Source organism: Delphinus delphis, chromosome 4, assembly GCF_949987515.2.
Source record: "Delphinus delphis chromosome 4, mDelDel1.2, whole genome shotgun sequence".
NCBI classification, from domain to species: Eukaryota; Metazoa; Chordata; class Mammalia; order Artiodactyla; family Delphinidae; genus Delphinus; species Delphinus delphis.
This window is the reverse complement of record NC_082686.1, coordinates 39,515,252-39,527,397: the sequence shown is the minus strand read 5'-3', so window position 1 is coordinate 39,527,397 and position 12,146 is coordinate 39,515,252. Positions and strand designations below refer to the sequence as shown.

The following is a 12,146-nucleotide window of genomic DNA, read 5'->3' as shown; positions in this document are numbered from 1 at the left end:
TACAGGTTCATGCCCCGGTCCGGGAAGATCCCACATGCCGCGGAGAGGCTGGGCCCCTGAGCCATGGCCACTGAGCCTGCGCGTCCGGAGCCTGTGCTCCTGAACGGGAGAGACCACAACAGTGAGAGGCCCGCGTACCGCAAAAAAAAAAAAAAAAAAAAAAAAAAAATCAAGAAGACAGCCTGGGATCCTAGCACCCACATAACAGCAGTCACACTGCATTTCTACTCACTTATTTAATAGCCTTCTCTTCATGTTTTGGTATTTGGTTTTAAATAACTGAAGAACAACCACTGTTTGGAGTCTTCACTCTTCCAAACAGTTATGCCTCAGGACAAAAATAAAGTGATTCAAGTGAGTGTTAGCTGAAGATGCTGTGCTAATTGCCCGCATCAGAAATTAGTCAATTGACTACATTAGAACCAAATCAGTCATATATTCTGTTTCCTCTTTGATATACTTCGTCCTAATCATTCTAGCTTTGAGTTGGAATTCATACATGTTCACATATTTTCCTTTTGTACTACTTTTTTTTTTATTTTTATTTTTAAATAAAATAAAATGTGTTCAGTAGCTCATAGTCTCTCAACCACTGCGCCACCAGGGAAGCCCTGTACTACTAGTTTTAAACTTACCTGTAAATTTCATTTTCTGGCTTTGAGATATGGATTGTTATAAGCCATCTTAAGTAGTTTCTGAAAGAAAAGGCAATAAAAATAAGTAAATTTAGTCACTACCTTAGTCCAAAAGTGGCATTTGATGGTTGCTGAAAAGTATGAACGGAAGCGCTGCCTAAATGCCCAAAGACTAGTTCTATCATTTTCCCCCATATCAGTTCCTTTTGGGATTAGAAGGAAGAAATCTTGATTTATATTATTTTATTTATTATTCACACCTACTCTAGTAAGATAAAACCATAGTATAGAATGTGTACCATGCAGATAGCACTGCTCTAGTCTAGAGTGTTTTTGTCACCTACTGTGTTGGTTGACTGTTTGTACATTGTGAGCTCAATTGTCTTTTTGGTTTCTATATGTAGATTTTGCCCATTTTTGAGTGCTACATATATTGATTCTCTTCTATTTCTCATTGTCACCTTTTCTAGGTCTACAGCATCAAGACAAGAGTAAGGACTCACCATGGTACTGAAACACACAGTATTAGCAAGTTAGATTGAAGTGTGAATCCATGGGCCCACTGGGAAAAGATGCTGCCAGGGTTTGTCATTCTGCAGTGGGACACAGTAGACATGGAAGGAAAAGAGGAAGTGTTATCCAGCTGACTTTGGTTTGGAGCCTTTTCTTGAGAAAGCAGAGTGGGTCATAGACATTGAAGAAAAGCATTTTTGTTTATTTTTTCCCTCATCTGAGCCTTTGCCAACTGTGCAACTCTCTTTTATTTTTTGTCTTGCTTTTAACAATACATGGTTTAATTTTTGTTTCAGTTCAACACTTTTTTTGAGTTTTTTTTTTTTTTTTTTTCTTTTTGAACCAACCACCTAGTCAGGAAAAGATGAATCACAAAGAAAATGATCATTCTTTCAGGAATACAATTTTGTAGCTCTATGTGCATCTATTTTTGTAAAAATACAGAAAGTTTGATTTAGCATTGATGGGCTATTTTTGAGGGATGTGGGTTTTTTTTAATATTGTAACAATTGTTAAGTTCTGTTTAAAGAACTTGCTCTCAGAGAAGCACTGGCAAAAATGTTTAAAATGCTTGGCTTTAAGATGTCTGTGATGCGCTCTGTGCTTTCTAGCTTACCTCAGATGTTTGATAGTTTCTCCTTTTTACAAAAGTAGCACCATAGCCAAGCCAATATGGTATTATTTTACATTCAATCTCAGTGAAGATTTAATTCCATGCTAGCTCACTTAGCTCTGAGTTATATGTAAAGCTTGAAAAGGAAGTTTTTTAATGATCACACTAAAGAAAGGCTATTTCGTTACTTTGATTTCTCCCAAAGACTGCTTGGAGGTTGACTAAGAAGAAAGTTGACATAAACTTTCAATCAGATGGAGAGTTTGCCTAGAGTATACAATTATCTTTCTAGTCCATCTGACTTTGAAAAATGGAACCAGAATTTCTATCCAACTACTGGAAAAAAAAAAAAAAATCATGCTACCTTTGAGTGCCAGTGACTTATTTTTCTTGTTTATAATTATTCATTCATGGCAATTTTTTGCCATATTTTAAGTGAATTTTTTTTTCCTGAAGATAGTTTGAAGGGATAATATTTGGGAAGGTACTAGACACATCACAAAGCCTTTAATTCAATGGCTGTTTCTGAGAGTGTTACCCATCATTTTAAATTGAAAAATAATGTATTGCATATGTAATATTTTAAATCAGTTTTTGCGTCTTTTTTGTCTGTTTAACTCTGGTTTTAGTTGATTTAGTTCTTTTTAAGAAAAAAATGGGGGCAAGATAAATTTAAATTGGGATTTATACTACAATTACTGAAATTAGGTTAATAAATTGACAACTTACCTGAAATTTATTACTGAGGACTCAGGATTCAACTTGACATGGCCCTCAGGATCTAAATAAGAAAAAGTTGGGATTATCATTAAAATGCTATTAGGAAAAGATTAGGTTTATAAAAGTAGCCGTTATTGGTATTTTAAGGACTTTCAATGTAAAGTCCATTCTTTCATTTGCTTCCAGAGATGGCTCATATCAAAAAGGTAGTATTATATAGAAGTTTTAGTTTGTTAAAAATGTTTCTCAATTTTTCCCATCTCTGTCTTCACCCATGTGAAATTAAATGTTTAGTGAAATACATTTTCCGTCTTAAATAGTGTATCTCATATGTGTGAACATTTTAGATATAAGAGCAACATAGTCTCTGCTTAGCTAGGCAGAGTTCTCACAGATAATTTTCAAATATTTCCCTTAACTCTATTTTTATGCCATAATCTTCTTTCCTGGTGCATCTTATCAGTTATGAATCTATACACTCTCTTGTATTTTCATCACTATATTGCTTCTTAACCAGACTACTCTTAACACAGTATACACATTTAATCTAATGTGAGGTCCAAACATAAGGAATCTTCCACTTACTAATGACATGAACTTAGATTTCTAGGGAGTGGCTTGGTTAAATTATCTACATTTTGATCTACAATTTGATTTGATACAATTATTTGTAATTTGCCTAAATCTGTGTAGCACAAGGTTGAATGAATCTATAAAATTTGTTTTACTTTGTGTCCTCCTGAATTCTCAAAGACCAGTGTTCAGTAGCTCCCATGGGATGACTCACTGGGGATATTTATTTTCCTCCTCTTCCCTTGGAACCTGTTAACTTCCTTTGCAGTTTCTCTTAGAGCAGTTTTGTACTCCAACTCATTCAGATCATTCAATTGGATTTTCCCAATAATGAGAAGAAACGTATTGACTTTCTGCCCGTTTCCTTACTCTCCACTGAATTGAATGTAAGGCAAGAGAGCTGACAATTAGATAGCTTCACCCTGAATTTAGGGTGACACTTTGCCCTGTGTCACTCCTGGTAACTATCTGATAAAACATTCCTTGGCTCAGAGGACCCAAGAAAAGTTGGGAATCTGAATTCTGCTGTACACAGGAGAGATTTGTGAGTGAGATCCCCCATTGAGAACAGGCCCAGGTGTTGCTTGGCACATCGCAGGGACTGGATCCTTGCCTATACAAGGAGTGGATCAAAATGTGAGTCAAAAAAGATGAGTGCCTGTCTCTGTAATTGTCTCACATCCCATTGCTACAATCATATTACTATTACCACCGAAGTCATAAAAGAGGATGAGTTGTAATTTAGTATGATTCTGAGTTTAAGTTTAAAATGCTGTCACTCTCTGGGTTGGTTTTCTCGCACCAAAATGATACTGTTAATTTTGGAGGCTTCCAGACTGCTTTATTGAGGGCTACCATCTCCCTCCCCAATTTCATTTGCAACCACTCCACCTTTGGTTATTTTATAAATTAGGCTTTATTCAAGCTTTCTAAAGATCTGTGAGCTAGATCCTAGAAAATCATCTCATTGATTTGACATCTAATCTATGCTTCAACCACTAAACTATCATGAAATAAGAAACAACAAAATAGTGATTAGGTAGATCTTTACAGGTTATTTGGTTTTTCACTGTTTATTTGAAAAGCACCTCTAAAGGTAAAAATCAATGCTTCATCTTAAGAAGGTTAACCGTCCCCTCCTAACTTTCCCCTTTAGCTTTTTTCCTCTCTCTTTCCTCTTAGAGTTATTTACATTACTATTTTAAGCAAAAATGGCCGGGATTGCTCTACATTTTGCAAATGATAACAAGTGGTTTGCAAATAATTGAGAAATTAATTTCTTCAACGTTGTAAAAACCTTTTTTTAAAAAAAATTCTAGGCACTGGCATAAACTGTGCCCTTGAGGAGCTCGTTATTCATTATACAAATGGCAATCAGAAACTATATTTTTAGAAACTGCATTCTATCCCTTACTGAGTGCCCCTTGGTTATGTAATGTTTGCCAAATTAAGTCAATGGGGCAATGGTACTAAGAGGTAGAAAAGGCTAGTATTTATGTTACAGTTCGACTAGAGGATAAATAGAGAAGCAGAATGAATTAATGAAAAAAAAAAAAACAACAACATTGGCTTGGACATTAGGTCATTTTCTGAATTCTGATTTAGCCATAATTAGATGTGTGTTTTGGTGTTTCATTTATTTATCTCATGAGTAAAGTGGGATAATAATACCTAACTGGCAGGCTGGAAATCATATATATATACTCAATCATCTGGCTTATAGTAGACATTCAATAAATGACAGATACCACAAATACCTATCAGCTGAGTAAGTAAATCATAAAATTGAGCTCCCAAACATCACTTCTGTTTACTTTCCACACCCATTTCTGTAGCAATCAAATAGTTATGACTGTGCTTTTCTGTAAGAAATCGTTGCAAGAGAATCTTTGCCTTCTACTAGATGTTGAAGATAAAACATAAATTTCTAAATTATCTCTATTTTAGTGTGCTGTTTCTGAAGGAAAATAAATTAACCTTTTAGTGGTATGTAGACCCAACTTTGAGCTTTCTTACATGTTCCAAACTTTTATTCATCCAGGACCCTGTGTATTATTGTCCCCAAAATTAAAGTGACAGTTTCATGAAATCACCAAAGTTTTAATTTTTTCATTATATTTTGGGCTTCCTTAGCACCTAGAATAAAAACATCTCTTTTGAAGTTATCCCATTTTTTTTTAACTTGGACAAAAAATTGCAAAATATGGTGGAAAAAATGTTCTGCATGAAAAGAGGAGGAAAAAAAACCCCAACCCTTTATGATCTCAGTCAGCAGATTTATTCTACTTGAGAAAAAAAGAAACAACTTCATTGGAAGCAGATGTTGACACTGTGTCAGTTATTGAAGATGGAAAGGGTTCACTTGAGCCATTGTGGTTACAAAGGGGTATCGATGGCTGTTAAAATTCCTGTGATTGAGCATCTTCACAGCAGACAGGACAGCAGAAAAGCTGAAACTATGAGACCAAGACTGAAATCAGCCTGCCAATTTTAATGTACAGGACCCTAAGGACTCAGTTGTGTTTTTTTTTTTTTCCCTCTTTCAGGATAAAAGACATATCTTTCAAAAAATTTAAGGTGGTTTGAGAGAGAAATTAAAATGTATTCTCTAAAAACATAGCCCTAGAATCCTTCAAATCTATTATTAAGCATTAAAACTATTATTTAAGTCATTTTAGAAAAATCAGGGTAAAAAGTTAGTTTAATAATATATGTTGAAGAAACAGACTCACAGACATAGAGAACAGAGTTGTGGTTGCTGAGGGAGAGGTGGGGTGGGAGGAGGAAGGATTGGAAGTTTGGGATTAGCAGATGCAAACTAGTATATATAGAGTGGATAAAAAACAAGGTCCTACTGTATAGCACAGGGAACTATATTCAATATCCTGTGATAAACCATAATGGAAAAGAACATGAAAAAGAATATATATATGTATAACTGAGTCACTTTGCTGTACCACTGAACCACAGAAATTAACACAACATTGTAAATCAACTATACTTCAATAAAATAAAAAAAAAAATAATGTATGTTGAAGAAGGATATGTAAACTACACACAAATGGAGAGTGGGGAACGGGTGAGGCCTGCAAGGGAGTCTCAGTTCTAATAGCTTCAAAATGTTAATTAATTGGTAACTTGGTCATGGAGATTGGGCACAGAACAGACTTTCAGAATTTTCAGTAGGTTTTTTTCTTTTAGTGCTCGCTGGGAATTTCCCTCTATACACTTTCCAAAGTATAGAAATAGTCATTATAATTAAAATATCATAATTTTCTTATCCCTTTTATTGTCCATTGTGCTTTATTGTCTGTTTGAAAAATATTTTTATAGTTTCAGATAATTGATCAAACTAATGTTCTCTCGAAAATACCAATTAATTTGATCCAATACAATTATCTAAATCTTCTTTTAAAGTTTCAAGAAATGATAATTGAGTTAAGTGTAATTTACCAATTCTTTTGTGTAAATAAACAATGACACCTAGAAAATGCCGCATCATCATCGATTAGCTTCCTTGTTAACAATTTCTGGACTACTAAATTTTGCCCTAAGAATAACTCTTTTAGAATACAAGATTCTTTAATTAGTTATTTTGGTATATGCATAAGATGTGAAGTTTTCTAATGATATCTCTTACTGGTAAGAGATACTGATAGAGGTGTACATTTTTTTCTAGGCTGTGGCTAGGGCAAAAATTAATGATTATTTACACACTTGATTTAATTTCTTGACTATTTACAATCTTGGATATTGTATCTGATTTAAAATTACTATTCCATACATTTTTCTGGATATGCAATATGGGGAAGGGTCTTCATGTGAATTCTTTGTATTTTAAAGTGCATATATTGAAAGGGAAAACATAGATTCAATTTGCTTTCATCACATAAGTCTAGATAAGGTGAAAGCTTTTATAAACAAAAAATTCATAGTATGGTGAAGTTTATATTTGTCACTTGATTAAGTGAACTGAAAACTTGTAATATAAATGTTATCTTACAACCCTGAAATACAAAAAAATTCCAGATTTATTAGTTTTGTGGGCAATTTTATGCTATCTTCATTTTACATGTCCAGAAAGAGAAATTAACTAATCTTAGCTCTGTTGTCATTTTTAATTTACAAAATATATGTAATTCATAAAACTTTTCGCTTCACAAGCTAATTATAAAATCATATTTTTTGTTGTTGTTTTTCATGGGGTTGGAGGAAGAGACATTTTTGTATTTCTATTCAGTCTTCAAATGCAGGTCTCATAACTATATGTTGATGATATGAGATGATGGAGGACTTTGTAATAAAAACAAATGTCATCTTCAATTTTTTCAATAAATAACTTAATGTGAACTTAATGTTTATATTTTAATGTAGCAATTTGGTTTCGTCTGCATTTCTTGACAATTAACTAAAGCTGTCTCTTTTCTTCTTATTCAATTAAGCAAATTACAAATATCTTTAGAAATTAAACCACCGTAGTTTTTTTTAATGAAGTTAATTTCTACAGCCAAGGGATTTATATGTTATAGTGAGGATTGTATGGTTACAAAACAAGTGTTTATAATAGAAGAGCAAGTGAAATGGGCTATATCAATTACATAATAGCAGGAGGCTTGTGAATTTTTTTAACACAATGCTTCTGAAGTTATCAATTAACTCTTTGGGAGAGGTGTACTTCGTTGTTTTGCTTTTACATTTGTTGATATGGAGCTTCTGTAAGTAGTGTGGAAGAAGAAACAAAACTTTCCTGACAATTCATTGAGATTGAAGAAGTGTATCTGGAAAGGAGAAGTCCAAGACCTTATTGTTAAAGGAAGCTGGAGTTTCTCTACAGGGGCCTTCTATTTTCTTATTAAATGAATTTGTAATGTGCAAATGCAAAGCCTGGAAATCAGCATTTCGATTAGTAGACCTTCATCATCACAGGTGAAATAATGTGGCACAGCCTTCTCAACTGTCTGCCATATTTAGACCAGACAAGTGTAATGAGTATTCTATGTTGCTGTAAAAAGTTACCACAATCTTAATGGCTAAAAACAATACAAATTTACGATCTTATGGCTCTATAAATCAAATATCCAGCACCAGTCTTGGTGGGCTATAATCAAACTGTCAGCTGCATTCTTTCTGGATATAAGGGAGAATCTGTTCCTTTGGTGTTTCCAGCTTCTAAAGTCCTTGGCTAATGGCCTCCTTCCTCCATCTTCAAAGCCAACAACAGCTGGTCAAGTCCTTCTCACATGGGATCACTCTGACCCTCTCTTTTGCCTCTCTTTTACAAGTTTTAAGGACCTTTGTAATTACATTGGATAATCTCTCCATCTCAAGGTTCTTAATTTTAAAAAAGTCCTTAAATGTAAGGTAACATATTCACAGGTTCTGGGGGTTAGGAAGTGAACATTTTGAGTGGGCATTATTTAACCTACCACAATTACTATCAGATTTCAGTTAATTTTTATCAGCCTTTTAATCTAAGTGGGTTTAATATATCACTGGAACTCGCAAGGCGTGTTCCATGTTTGCAATGGTCATCTGTGTAGGATTCATCTACATTCACTTAAATAATTGCATAAAAAGGAAATTCTTGTTGCTATTTCAAACATTTATGTGGTTATTACAGTGTCTTCGAATCCAAAGGGTTATGTTGTCTTTATGTCAGACAGGCACTCAGGGGGGTGGTGAGCAGGACATCTGGTACAGATTCTTCCTAGCTGAAGTGTGTTTTCTCTGGGGACAATCAACTACCATTTAATTGTTTTGCTTCCTTTTTTGGGAATATATGCCCATCGTGTGATGTCCTAAGTCTCCAAGCATCTCATTTGACCTGCTTATACACATTTGACTAAATATCCATATATGACTACGTTGGTAAGGCTTTTACATTTCTGTCCAGATTGAATCCTTACATCTGTTATCAGTTAAGCAGGGGAAAAACTATTATGGAAAGCAAACATGTTTTGATGCATTTAATGTGTAAAGTAGGTACCTAGACTCTAGAATGCTGTTGATCAATAAATGAACTAGAATCTCTTAGAAACAACACTTAAGCCCAACTGTTTTACTTTCCATACCAAGTTTGGCTGTGGCTGAATGAAGAACACCAGCATTGATCTTTGCTTTGCACTTGTACTAAAGGCTATTTGCAGGAAGCCAAATATAGCAACAGAGGATTTAATATCTTGCCAAAAAATACAAAATCTGTTCCCCTTTAAGCACAACACTCTATCCTTTTCTTGTGGATCTTGCTAAAAGGAAAATATAGCTTTCAACTACCCCATTCCTTCTGCTGGAAGTTCCCTAATCTTTTTCAAATGGGCTATGTGTGGTTTTGTGGAGTTTTATGTTTCCAAAAGAAAATGGCTATATGAGAAATCCATCCAGTGTTAGCATTTTTCATAAAAAAAAATCAACTCCTAAATCAAAGATGAGAGTCAGCAGTGACTAAGAAAATCACACTTTGGTGGGTTCAGGACTAACCAGGATCACTGGGTGATGTTTTGTCTTTCGTTTTGTATTGAACCAAAAGTAATAATAAAAAAATTGGCTTCAACCAACCAGGTGTTTTTTTTTGCCTTAGAATGTGGGTGTTTCACTCTGAATGTTGTCTCGTGGGTAAATGGACTAGTACAGATTTCTCTATAACGTGGGTAATGACAGTGACTCTTCTGTCTCTTACGTTGTATATACAGAATTTTGAAAGCAGTTTTGCAACATCACCAAGAAAATAACTCTTTCACAGTGACAGCTTTACCAGACATCTCTGTGTGGGATTTTAAAACAAACACAGGGCTGTTTGGAAATACCTGGTATATGTAAATATGCAAAATATGCTGACCAGTGCTAATAGCTGTAAGGTGCACTCCCTCATTCCTTGAGCAGAATATTTTGGTGGCAGTAGTGGTTATTTTTTCCATCTTTACTTGTCATTTTCCCCTTTTGTCTCCACCCACTCACCCATCCACTATCTCCTCTGAAAACACCTACTTAACACCCTTCCCGCATTCCTCCACACTGCTTCCAAGAGAATCATTTCAGTAGATTCCCACTGGAAAAGGTGGGCGGTGCCTTGAAGGAATGTTTGAGTTGTACTATGTTGTAAAGGCTGAGCTTCGGGGAACAGCTTGCACTTGCTCTGACACCAGCCCTGCACACAGCCCAGACACTCCTCAGGCCAGATTCCATTAAGGCTTGTCATTGCGAGGGGAGGGAAAGTCCTCTTGAGAGTGGCCATCCTGCCGTGAAGATTCCAAAGATCAGAGTAATCACTTTAAGTGTGTATTATCAGGTTCTTATCAAGGCATTCATCCATTTATGAAAATAAGCATATGCCTTTCTAGCCAAAGCCTAAAAAGGAAGAGAGGACTCAAGAGAAGTTAAAAATAAAAGTTACTTCTTACAGGATTTTGACAGGTTTCGAGAGGAGAAAAGACGGCAAACGTAAAAGGAGAAACCCTGGGTCCTAGGACCAGTTCCACGGGAAATTTGTTGATATCATTTAGTCCCAAATTTCCAAAGTTTCTCTATTGGTCAGATGAAGATCAAGTGAAATAAAAAGATGTAAACTGCTTTGAGAAAACAAAAAGTAGATACAAAGAGACAGGAAGGGATAGGTACTAAAAGTCCTCTATATACCATGAACGATACATGAATTTATCTCAAGGAATTTTCACAAATAACATGTGGATAGCATTATTTGGGAGGCTGTTAGCAATATTTAAAAAATGGGGATTTGAGTTTTAGTGATGTTACTTAGAAGTTGTATGTCCTTGGACAATTTCCTTAACCTTTTTAAATTTCATTGTGTTCATCCATAAGATGAAGATATTTAAAATAACTACTTCATAGAGTTATGAAGACTAGTAAAATATGTAAATAGTTTACCACTAGGTAAATACTATGATTTTTTTATTAATCTTATTTCTCAGTAATTTGAGTAATTGAGTAAAGATCAGGGAAGCTCTCGCCTAAGGGCACTTGGCCACAAGTAAAAGCCAGGATTCAAGCCCCAAATAGAATCTTAGAACACCACACTGTTCCCAAAAGTTTTTGCTATCGTCACATCTGAATGTATTTGCCCTGAACATATTTTAATAATCGCTTAGCCAACTAGAATAAAAGAGACAGTAGGAGGAACTAAAACTAGCCAGAAAGGGGAAGATTCTTTAGAACAAGCTAGAGTAAGGTGGCTTTTGCAAGCCAAATAGAGTTCAGACAGATTTTGCAACTGTAGAGCATTATTTGTAACTTGGGGATACGGAATCAATTCATTCAACATATTCCTCTGGTCTGAAGGATCCTGGTTATTTTTCTACTCAGGCCAATCTCAAATCTCATTAAAATAGTGGATAATGGGTTGGAAGAATCATAGCTTCTTTCTGTTGACATCTTATCATAGTTTTCATCTGAAAATGTCAACTCACTAGCTCTTTAGGGACGAGCTCTCATTTTCTCTGCTGAAAGAATCAGTGTTACATTTTAAACCTGATTATTTTATAATTAGGTTAATGTTTATGAAGTATTCTCATTTCTCACACCGAGTGTGTGTTGGGACAGGACTAATGGTAATGGAATAAATCATTTAAAAACACACAATATCTTAACTTGCAGGTTCTCTGTCAGAAAGCTAAGAAATTGCAAGATTTGGTTTTGATCTTTTTACTCTCTAATTGTCAGTTGTTTGATGTGGGAAAAAGTATTCTTCCTCATCAGTAAAAAAAGATATGGTAATCTCTGCATTGTAAAGTAGATATGTGGATTAAACAAGATAATGTATATATGCTTGTTGAACACTAGACTTTCCTGGGAAGAGTATGATTTCCTGTATCAATTACTAATGGCCCCAGTTTACTAGGCACTTGTAAGAAGGACACAACAGTCACTCCATTGAATCCTCACACAACTTTCCAAGGTGGGTTGTTTTGTTTTGTTTTGTTTTTTTGCGGTACGCGGGCCTCTCACTGCTGCGGCCTCTCCCGTTGCGGAGCACAGGCTCCGGACGCGCAGGCCCAGCGGCCATGGCTCACGGGCCCAGCCGCTCTGCCGCATGTGGGATCTTCCTGGACTGGGGCACGAACCCATGTCCCCTGCATTGG

General features: G+C 35.3%; 1 pseudogene; it reads left to right on the top strand.

Moving 5' to 3' along the window:
- Positions 1-8,578: 8,578 nt before the first annotated feature.
- LOC132424368 (uncharacterized) lies at positions 8,579-9,499 on the top strand (annotated as a pseudogene).
- The last annotated feature ends 2,647 nt before the right edge of the window (positions 9,500-12,146 follow it).